Here is a 12,401-nt window from a genome sequence, read left to right as displayed (position 1 = left end):
TTTCCAGTTATCCCTTTATTATAAATCTGTTTAAAGTCAACCTTCATCAATTTGCCTGTAATATCTGTTGTTCTGCAGAATTAAATAAAATCTTCTAATCTTTGTGTTTTTAATGCATAACTTTAAAAAAAAGTAACTAGACAATTACAACTAGCCATAGAGAAATAGTAACTAAATTTCTTTTCTATTTTAAAGTTGCTTTCTGTTTTAATTCTGTAAGAACAAAATTATATTTTACCTTTTTGGTTTGTACTTTTGAATCAGTATTGAGTAACAGACGATTTTTTATTTATATTATTTATTTATTTATTGGCCACACTTTGCAGGTTGTGGGATCTTAGTTCCCTGACCAAGGATGCAATGCACACCCTTGTCAGTGAAAGTGCAGAGCCCTAACCACTGGACCGTCAAGGAATTCCCAGCAGTCAATTTTTTATAACTTTTGGTACAGTGTCTTATTGAAAAAGGGCACAAATGTTTTATGAACTTAAACATTTTGTATACTTCTTTTACTAATATGAAATAATATGTTTGATTTGCTAAAATTTTTTAAACTATTTTTCATAAAATCCTTCCTTTCCAGTCCAGTCTACAGTGTTCCTCTCACTCTTCAGAACAGATTTTTCTTTTTTTCTTTTTCTTGCCAGTAGTTAAGTATTTTTTTTTTAACTTTACAATATTGTATTGGTTTTGCCATATATCAAAATGAATCCACCACAGGTATACATGTGTTCCCCATCCTGAACCCTTCTCCCTCCTCCCTCGCCATACCATCCCTCTGGGTCATCCCAGTGCACCAGCCCCAAGCATCCAGGATCGTGCATCAAACCTGGACTGGCGACTTGTTTCATATATGATATTATACATGTTTCAATGCCATTCTCCCAAATCATCCCACCCTCTCCCTCTCCCACAGAGTCCAAAAGACTGAGAACAGATTTTTCTATACCACTTATTTCATACTTTATACAAGCTGTCTTGTGTCTGTTTTAGCTTCTAGAAATAGACTATACATTTTCCAAGGACAAAGATTCAGTTCTTATCAGTTAGCATAATGATTTTTCAAAAAGTAACTGTTCCACTAAAAGTTTTTGTTCAATACAAGTATAGCTTACGTAACTCAGAGTTACTATTATGATATTGTGATTTTTAATCAGAAACATAATTTGGTTTTCATGCTCATTTTGGCATAGATTTTGTGAAACCCATGGACTTTCTTAAGTGATGAGCGATAAAAAGGTACAATTCATAACAAGCTCTAGTCAACCACACCTGAGTTGATGTTAACACTATGACTTTTAGACAGCCTCAAAGAATGGAGGCTTGTTGCCAAGGGTATCACCCACATTACTAAAGGACTGAAGTTTTCAGCTCACCACCCAACCTCTAGGGAGAGGAGAGGGGCTTGATGTTGAACCAATCACCAGTGACCAATGATTCAACCAATCAGTACTGCCTGCTATAATGAAACTTCCATGAAACTTAAAAGACAGGATTTGAAGAGCTTTCTGGTTGGTAAACATATAGGAGTGCTAGGAGGGTGGTACACCAGGAGGGGCATGGAAGCCCTGTGCTTCTTCCCCCCGTACCTTCCCTCAGTCATATATTATTTTATGACAAACCAGTAATCTATTAAATAAACTTTTTCTGAGTACTGTGAATAATTTTAGCAAATTAATCATGAGGAAGGCTTGTGGGAACCCCTAATTTATAACCAATAGGTAAAAAACTGGACTTCTGATTGGCCTCTGAAGTAAGGACAGTCTTCTGGGTCTGAGCCCTTACCCTGTGGGATCTGATGTTGTGTCCAGGTAGATAGTGGCAGAATTGAATTGAATTGCAGGATACCCAGCTTGTGTTTGCAGAGAATTGGAGAATTGCTTGGTGTGGGAAAGAATTCCACACATTTGGTGAGTAGAATTGGCAGAAATGGTATGTGAGTGAAAAATACTTGACATACTGTAGTATACAAAGTTATACTCAAATTGGAGTCTCTGTGAGTTTCAAAGTGTTTTTGTAGTATGCCACCCTAAGCTAAGGAAGGAGTCGAGTTTTCCACTATTCCTCATTTCTCTGTGGCAGGTGGAATTCTATTGTCTAAAATAATTGTGTACCCAAATTTGTAATTGCAAGCTTTCAGATGTAAAAGGTTGGTCATGAGCAGTGTTAGGGAGAAATAGTTTAGCCCCCAAATGTTTTTGTTTTATATCGACACCAAAATGTTTTTCTTTTATAGCAACGCAGCCTGAAGATATAAAAGTTAAGGAAATGGGAGGGCAGAGTTCCATGTTTTCCAACTCTAACCTTCACAGATGTTAAATATAGCAGTGGAAACATTCTTGCCATTAAAATATGAGCAGTATATTTTAAAACCAGCCATGAGAGTCCTACCATCTGATAAACTTAATCTTTGAATAACCAAGGTGACATGGTCCCTGGTTCTACCCAGATATACATGTCCTCAACTACTGATGCTAAACTGGATCATGTATAAGAATCAGTTTTGTCTAAGATGTCCTTGTGGTGGTGATTCAGTTGGTAAAGAATCTACCTGGAATGCAGAAGACTGCCTACAATGCAGGAGACGTTGGTTCGATCCCTAAGTTAGGAAGATCCCCTAAGAGAGGAGAAGGAAATGCCAACATGCCCCGGTATTCTTGCCTGGGAAATTATGGGTTTTTTTCTGTCCCATGGACAGAGGAGTCTGGCAGGCTTCTGTCTATGCAGTTGCAGAGTCAGACATGACTGAGCGCACACACAGCAGCAGCAAGATGTCCTTAGGAAAACAAGTTAATCTTTGATGCCTACCCCTTACTCACTTTAGATCCTTATCCCTCATGAGTACCTTTTTCCCTAAAGGAGTGCTCCAATTCCAGAGTAGATTGGGGAAAGGGAAAGATAGACTCCAATCTTAGAAAAATCAGGTACTGCAGAAGTTATCAAGGCCTAGGAACCCAACCACTTTTACTAGAAAGTTGGAGAAAGATTAGCCAGTTAACCTAATGAAGAGAAAAGTGAGATATGGACATTGTGCTTCCTAAGTTTTTCTTGACAAAGGACAACATTGACCTATTAGCTCTGGGAAAAGCTGAAGTTTCACATGAACTTCTAAGTTCAATCCGTAGGTTTAGTGAAGAGACTGAACAATCCACATTGACTTCTAGTTTCCTAGAATTTTTTGATTCCCTATTTCTCCTCACCCTACCTTCCCTCTACTTGTACACATTCTGCATGAAAATTTAATTGTTCTGTATATGATCTCCTCATACACAAAAAGTAGATTCAAGGGATCTCTACTTTTAAGGGCTGTCAAGTAGTTAATCTGATAAAAGAGCCAAGCACAGAACCCTGTGGCCCTGCACAGAATGCATGCCCATGAAGCTGGCCCTCTACATCAGTGTGAGTCATATAGTGAAAATTCTTGAAGTCTGCTGTGACTAGCACAACTGCTGATCCTGTCTTCTGCAAGAGTCCTTAAGAGTACCTGTGCTTGGGACTTCTCTGGCAGTCCAGTGGTTAGATCTCCACACTTCCATTGCAGGAGTTTCAATCCCTGGTCGGGAAACAGGTCACATGTGCCTGGTGGCATGGCAAAAAAAAAAGTACTTGTGCTTTTTATGATTTTATTTGGAAAATTATTTGATATCATAATTGTAAAGAGTTGTCGTTAGCATATTTTCTCATAGTCCAAATTAAAATGTTTAGTTATGTTAAAAATTCAAAAATCAGTATTGGTTAAACCATAGTTTTTGTTATTTTTCTCTGGTTATAAATTCAGATTTTCTAAGGAGAAAAAAAGTTATTTTTCAGTTCTGATAAAAGTGTGAAAAAATTTTAATAAGCAGTCTTAGGTCTTATTTTCTGTAAGTTGATAACATCAGCTTAAATTACCATAGTTTCAGTAGAATACTTTTTGGCCTCATTAATCAAAAGTTATACTTAAGTGAAGGAACCCTAGTATTATGCCAAATAACTGCTTCATTAGCTTGATCATCAATAATCACTAGAAAAATAGCTAGGGGGTGGAAAAACACATTTGTCAGACAAGCTTATGACTTTAGAACTTAAAAAGTTCAGCAATTAAATTGCAATGTACTTAATCAAACTTGCTTAGTTTACATATTCCTATAATGTGGAAAGTGGAATTTGACCAAGAACCTGTCAACCTATTCTATTACAACAGATGTAATACCCTTTCTTTCTTTAAAAACTACAAGTCAAGAAAGTCAAACTGACTTGATTTTTTTTTTTTTAATTTTGGCTTGAAGTTTTAGGATGACTACCTGATTGGTGGATAAAATTGATAAATGCTGCTGCTGCTGCTGCTGCTGCTGCTAAGTCGCTTCAGTTGTGTCCGACTCTGTGTGACCCCATAGATGGCAGCCCACCAGGCTCCCCCGTCCCTGGGATTCTCCAGGCAAGAACACTGGAGTGGTTAAATTGATAAATAGGCATTATTAATTCTCACTATGACAGTTCTTTGTAAAGAAAGTAGTGGCTATATAAATATAGAACTTACATTTCAACCCTTCTAACTTTGCTGTGTTGAATTTTACAGCTTATTCTTGGCTTTTAGAGATTGGATCACTGAATGAGACCTCTTCTTACACTACCCTCTCTAGCAATCTTTGTGCCAGATGGAGATAAAGCAAACCAAAATCCCTGCCTCAGGGATTTTGGAACAGTAGAGGAACTGAAACAGTAGAGAGGGTGAGGCAGGCAATAGATGAAAATAACATCAGTAATATTTGGTATGTTAGATGTGGTTAAGTACTAGGGAGAAAGAAAAAGCCAAGAAGGAATATAGGAAGTAAACACTAGAGTTAGGGGTAGGAAAAGATTGTAATGCTAAACAGGTTGAAAGGAAGTCCTCTCTGAAAAGGTGACTACAGAGAAACCTAGAGAAAGAATGAGTATGAGCCTTTAAATTTTGAATATTGTGGCAAAAGCATTGCAGGCAAGTTCATGGGTACTCAGTTGCATCCAGCTCTTTGTGACCCCATGGACTGTAGCCTGCCAGGCCCTTCTGTTCATGGAATTTTCCAGGCAAGAATACTGGAGTTGGCATTTCCTACTCCAGAGGATCTTTCTGACCCAAGGATCAAACCCCCATCTCTTGCGTCTCCTGTAGCTCCTGCATTGGTAGGCAAGTTCGTTACAACTGCGCCACCTGGGAAGCCCCAGAAGGGAACTGCAAATGCAAAGTCCTGATGTGCTCAAGGTTCAGCAAGAAAACCTAGAAGACTAGAAAGGAGTGAGCAGGTGGGAGTACAATAGGAGACAAGGTAAGAGAATGAGGTGAGGGCGGACAGAGTCCTTGGAGAAGGGTACAGATTTCAATCACTTAGGTCATTGTAAGCTCTTTTGGCAACTTTTACTCTAAGTGAGCTAACAGTCCACTAGAGCAGAGGTGTGACACAATCCCTTTTATTAAGATCTGACAGAAGTGGGACAGGAAGCAGAAGAAAGAAGACCAGTTAGATGCAATAGCAATAGTCGAGATGAAAGAAGATGATGGGTTGGACAAGATTCTGAATACAGAATAAAGAGGTCCCAAATATACTTAGTTTGTCATTGATTGAAATATTTTTTATAATCATTTTTGTTATACATTTCTGTGGTAAAATACTGTGATCATTTCCCATTTCTTTAAATATTCTCCTACCACATAATACTAGTGGCTGCATGGTATTATTTGGAGATAGCATAATTTAGCCATTCTGCCTCTTGAGAAATTTGTATGCAGGTCAGGAAGCAACAGTTAGAACTGGACATGGAACAACAGACTGCTTCCAAATAGGAAAAGGAGTTCATCAAGCCTGTATATTGTCACCCTGCTTATTTAACTTATATGCAGAGTACATCATGAGAAACGCTGGACTGGAAGAAACACAAGCTGGAATCAAGATTGCCGAGAGAAATATCAATAACCTCAGATATGCAGATGACACCACCCTTATGACAGAAAGTGAAGAAGAACTAAAAAGCCTCTTGATGAAAGTGAAAGTGGAGAGTGAAAAAGTTGGCTTAAAGCTCAACATTCAGAAAATGAAGATCATGGCATCCAGTCCCATCACTTCATGGCAAATAGATGGGGAAACAATGGAAACAGTGTCAGACTTTATTTTTCCGGGCTCCAAAATCACTACAGATGGTGACTGCACCCATGAAATTAAAAGACGTTTACTCCTTGAAAGGAAAGTTAGTACCATAGATAACATATTCAAAAGCAGAGACATTACTTTGCCAACAAAGGTTCGTCTAGTCAAGGCTATGGTTTTTCCAGTGGTCATGTATGGATGTGAGAGTTGGACTGTGAAGAAGGCTGAGCGCCAGAGAATTGATGCTTTTGAACTGTGGTGTTGGAGAAGACTCTTGAGAGTCCCTTGGACTTCAAGGAGATCCAACCAGTCCATTCTGAAGGAGATCAGCCCTGGGATTTCTTTGGAAGGAATGATGCTAAAGCTGAAACTCCAGTACTTTGGCCACCTCATGCGAAGAGTTGACTCATTGGAAAAGACTCTGATGCTGGGAGGGATTGGGGGCAAGATGAGAAGGGGATGACAGAGGATGAGATGGCTGGATGGCATCGCTGACTTGATGGACGTGAGTCTCAGTGAACTCCCGAAGTTGGTGATGGACAGGGAGGCCTGGCGTGCTGCAATTCATGGGGTCGCAAAGAGTTGAACACGGCTGAGCGACTGATCTGATCTGATCTGATAGGTAGAATCATGTATTTAACTCTCCTCTGTCTAAGCACTTTCCAATATTTCTCTATTATAAATACCACTAAAATGAACATCTACATCGTTATATCTTTGCTAATATAGTTGCTACATAATTTAGGAATCTCTACTGATTTTAGGAATGGCTGCTTAAATTGTGCTAGAAAGACAGAAACTGGAAAAACAGACATATTACTATAAACCAGCAACCTAGATTGGTATTTTTTCAGACATAATCATAGAAAGATTGTCTCTATCAGATGCAATTGATCTTAACATTGATAGAGTTTAAAGGACACCAAAAATATTTGAATATGAAATATTTATACATTCTTACTCAAGATTGAATAAACAGTCTTGTATTTTAGAATTTGTTTTCTATTTCTGATAACCTTAATTATAACTAGGAAGAGAGGGCCAATTACAAGAACTGTCACCATTTTAACATTCTACGTGAACTGTGGCCACAAGGATTTCTGGCACCTGAGCATTCACATCCATCTGTTTTTAGGGCACTCTGCCCATTCATGAGATTTATGCCAGTTTCCAAAAGTCAGGTGTGAATCAAGATAGGCAATGTGTATTTTTAAGATATAAATCATCTATTATTTAATCTCTTTGAATTATGTTTTTAGAAAGAACTTTAGCTTCTTACTGATTTGAGATAACTTTCAATTAGGCATGTATAGAAAGCAAAATATAAGTAAAAATTTAACTTTACTAAGTAATAAATAGAATACTAGACTTCTTTAGCATGAAAAAGTTGAAATTAGAAAAGTTGTTATAGCAAATCTGTGAAAAGAGTTTTTTGAATATATTAATATTTGAGGCAAAGAAACTTTACATTTATTTGGTCATGCTCTGTGCAAGGTGCTCTTGCATACTTTGTTTATATAACTTGTAACCTGTGAAATAAGGATCATTATCCCTGTTTTTCAGATAAGAAACTGAAAGAAATGACTTACCTAAGATCACACATAGGAAATACCAAGATCATTTCAAGCCACTTCTATCTCACTCCTAAACTCATGTTTTCTCAGCTCTACCACACTATGTAAATGGTTGGAATCCAAGATCAGATCAGATCAGATCAGTTGCTCAGTCGTGTCCGACTCTTTGCAACCCCATGAACCGCAGCACACCAGGGCTCCCTGTCTATCACCAACTCCCGGAATTCACTGAGACTCACGTCCATCGAGTCAGCGATGCCACAATCCAGCCATCTCATCCTCTGTCGTCGCCTTCTCCTTCTGCCCCCAATCCCTCCCAGCATCAGAGTCTTTTCCAATGAGTCAACTCTTCGCATGAGGTGGCCAAAGTACTGGAGTTTCAGCTTTAGCATCATTCCTTCCAAAGAAATCCCAGGGCTGATCTCCTTCAGAATGGACTGGTTGGATCTCCTTGCAATCCAAGGGACTCTCAAGAGTCTTCTCCAACACCACAGTTCAAAAGCATCAATTCTTCGGCACTCAGCCTTCTTCACAGTCCAACTCTCACATCCATACATGACCACTGGAAAAACCATCGCCTTGACTAGACGAACCTTTGTTGGCAAAGTAATGTCTCTGCTTTTGAATATGCTATCTAGGTTGGTCATAACTTTCCTTCCAAGGAGTAAGCGTCTTTTAATTTCATCTTTTGGAGCCCAGAAAAACAAAGTCTGACACTGTTTCTACTGTTTCCCCATCTATTTGCCATGAAGTGATGGGACCGGATGCCATGATCTTCGTTTTCTGAATGTTGAGCTTTAAGCCAACTTTTTCACTCTCCACTTTCATTTTCATCAAGAGGCTTTTGAGTTCCTCTTCACTTTCTGCCATAAGGGTGGTGTCATCTGCATATCTGAGGTTATTGATATTTCTCCCTGCAATCTTGATTCCAGTTTGTGCTTCTTCCATCCCAGTGTTTCTCATAGTGTACTCTGCATAGAAGTTAAATAAGCAGGGTGACAATATACAGCCTTGATGAACTCCTTTTCCTATTTGGAAGCAGTCTGTTGTTCCATGTCCAGTTCTAACTGTTGCTTCCTGACCTGCATACAAATTTCTCAAGAGGCAGATCAGGTGGTCTGGTATTCCCATCTCTTTCAGAATTTTCCAGTTTATTGTGATCCACACAGTCAAAGGCTTTGGTATAGTCAATAAAGCAGAAATAGATGTTTTTCTGGAACTCTCTTGCTTTTTCCATGATCCAGCGGATGTTGGCAATTTGATCTCTGGTTCCTCTGCCTTTTCTACAACCAGCTTGAACATCAGGAAGTTCACGGTTCACATATTGCTGAAGCCTGGCTTGGAGAATTTTGAGCATTACTTTACTAGCGTGTGAAATATTCTAAAGTAAGTAATATAAATTAGCTCTCATTATCAGGAGGGCAAAACCAAAGAGCAATTATTTTTTACTGTAAGAGAATACTTACTTAGATACAATATTTAAGAAAAAAAAATCTAATGATCTGTTTACTCAACTGTAGGTCAGTGATTTTCAAACTTACAAAAAAATTTTTAAAACTATTTCTTTTCCCCAAACAAAACTATATAAAACAAATGAAAAGGGTTGAAACAAGAGTGCAAGTGGGAGGTGGTAGCTGCTTGCTCCCTGCCCAGTTTCCTCCCCCCATTTCTCCTTGTAACCTCTAATGGTTACTTATAAATCTGAGGATGTCCTTTAAAGCCCATGTTCGACTGGAACACTTGGTTAATTGGCTTACTTTTCCCAATATTTAACTGATTCATTTTGGTTATCCACCGATTAAAATAAAAGTGTAACTCAAAAGTGATGGGAAATTTCCTGCAGCAGTGGCTAAAAACATTTTATTTTAAACAGAATTTTCTTTCTTTCAGTCAGAATCAACTAATTCATCTTTCAAATGTGTTATGAACATCAACTGAGGGCTTGACACTAAAGCTGGTTTTTACCTTCAGGAAGCTTAGATTCTAGTTGAGAGACACAGATAACAAAGAACTTAAAAAAAATTAATATGTGCTATAAAGGAAATATGTATTTTTAATAAAGAATTGTTATGGTCTATTAAACTACTTTATTTTTGTCTTATTGGTAAGAGTTATTTGTATTGGCTTGAATGTGTTCCCCAAAAGTTCATGTGCACCCAGAACCTCAGATTGTGACTTTCATGGAAATTGAGTCTTTGAAGATATAATTAGTTAAGATGAAATCATATTGGTTTAAAGTGAGCCTGATTAGTATCTTTCTATGAAAAGAGAATGTGGAGGAGACACAGATACACAGGAAATTCATATGAAGGAGGCAAAATTGAAGTGTTTTATCTACAAGCCCAAACCAACATTTGCCAGCAATCACCAGAAGCTAGAAAAAGCAAGGAAAGATTCTTCCTTAGAGTCTTGGGAGAGAGCAAGGCCCTGCCAATGCCTTGATTTTGGATTCCTAGATTCCAGAACTATGAGAAAGTAAATATCTGTTGTTTTAAGGATCCCAGTATATGTCAGTTTGTTATGGCAGCCCTAGGAAACTAAAATACTGTTTTAGAGCAGGTAGGAAGGCTTCTGTTAGTAGTTGTAAAACATTCATTATTTTCTCCTTCACTCCAAATACATTTTCTTTGCACACACAAAAAAGATGTATGAAATAGATAGTATTATCCCTACTTTTCACATACAGCCTAAGGCAATTTGATCTCTGGTTCCTCTGCCTAAGGCAGGGTCACACCCCTAGTGAGTGGTAGGTACCATCTAGATTGAAACTCAGGTGATCCAACTTCAAGAGCCTAAACTTACCAGATCATACTGGCACTAACTTTCAAGTTTCAAGCGCCATGCTTTCACTCTGTCCACAGGCTTCAGAGTTGCCCTTTTGTGATACTGCACTTTAATCAAGTCTTTTATGTGGAATGTAGCTTCTCTCTTTTGTCTCATACTTTTCATCTTCCTCTTTAAAATAACAGTAATAGTGATGACAATCATGGTTGCTAACTTCACTGAGCACTAAGTATGCCAGCTCACTTAATCCAAGCAACAACCCCATGAGGTAGATACTATTGTCCCAACTTTTTTTTAATATTTGTAAACCAAGGTATAACATATATAGTAAAATGCATAGTGCTTAAATAGAGAGTTCCATGAATTTTCTGGTGTCTTGTTTCTTTCTGGAGTCCTCAATTTTAGCCACCAGGTCCAACAAAATTGCCAGGTTCTCTGTCCTTACTTCCCTAGGCTTTTATTAAGTAAGTAATATTGATGATTTAATAAACTATTCTTTCTGGAATATTAGTGAGTGAATGTGGTTTGTTAGTTTTCTCCAGATAACTTATTAGTATTATAACTGGCCTTAAGCCTGGAAGAATAACTATTATGGATATTCTAAGCAGAGTCAGAGAGACTTTTTGGAATGAGAATAGAGAGAAGATTTTGTTTTTTTTTTTAAATCAGAACACATAATTTTTTAATGAGTACACTAATTGTGTACCTGTCAGTCTTTCTTCTAAAATGTAAATGCTGTGTCTATGATTGAAGTTGAAATACTACAGAAGAAATCTAGATTCATAAAAAGAAAAGTTAATATGATATAGAAAAATAAGCATTGAAATTGTCAAAAATTTAAGATTCTGTTCCCTGCTCTGCAATTTACTAGCTCACTTAAATCACTGAATTTTTCTGACTCATCATAAAAACATTTGCCATGCCTGACAGGATTGGTGTGAAGATCAAATATGAAATAAGCCAATGCATATTAAAATACTTTATAAAATCTCATATATGATACTTGCTAAATATATAAGAAAACTTTACAATCACATTTCCATAAAGCGTAATGGGTATACATAAAATTGAATATTTGGACCATCTGGTATGTAAGAGGTGATAGGGAAATTGTTTTTGAAGAACTTTTAATTTAATAACCCAAACTGCCAATTGCTTGGTTCAAGTTTGTCAGATCTCTAAATGAATTGATTTTGGAAAACACAGTGATGTGTGGGGGCTTCCCAGGTGGCACTGGTGGTAAAGAACCCACCTGCCAATGCAGGAGACGTAAGAGATGCGGGTTTGATCCTTGGGTTGGGAAGATCCCCTGGAAGAAGGCATGGCTATCCACTTCAGTATTCTTGCCTGGAGAATCCCATGGAGAGGGGTGCCTGGAAGGCTACATTCCATAAGGTCACAAAGAGTCAGACATGACTGAAGCGACTTACATGCAGTCACGTGTGGATGTGAGAGTTGCACCATAAAGAAGGCTGAGCACCAAAGACTTGCTTTCAGATTGTAGTGCTAGAGAAGACTCTTGAGAGTCCCTTGGACTGCAAGGAGATTCAACCAGTCAATCCTAAAGGAAATCAGTCCTGAATATTCATTGGAAGTACTGATGCTGAAGCTCCAGTACTTTGACTACCTGATGCGAAGAGCCAACTCTTTGGAAAAGACCCTGATGCTGGGAAAAATTGAAGGCAAAAGGAGAAGTGGGCAGCAGAGAATAAGATGGTTGGATAGCAACACTAACTCAATGGACATGAATTTCCGGGAGATAATGAAAGACAGGGAAGCTTGGCATGCTGTAGTTCACCCGGTTGCACGGAATCGAAATTGACTTGGTAACTGAACAACAACAACTATTTGCTTTTTTATTTCTTAGATCTTGTTTTTATATTTTGCCTCTCCTTGGTTCTAAATTTCATTGAATAGCAACACTGTTTTTTACTTTTAACTC

Source organism: Bubalus kerabau, chromosome 1 (assembly GCF_029407905.1).
Source record: "Bubalus kerabau isolate K-KA32 ecotype Philippines breed swamp buffalo chromosome 1, PCC_UOA_SB_1v2, whole genome shotgun sequence".
Taxonomy (NCBI): Eukaryota; Metazoa; Chordata; class Mammalia; order Artiodactyla; family Bovidae; genus Bubalus; species Bubalus kerabau.
The sequence above is the reverse complement of the archived record's forward strand: the minus strand, read 5'-3'. Positions refer to the sequence as shown.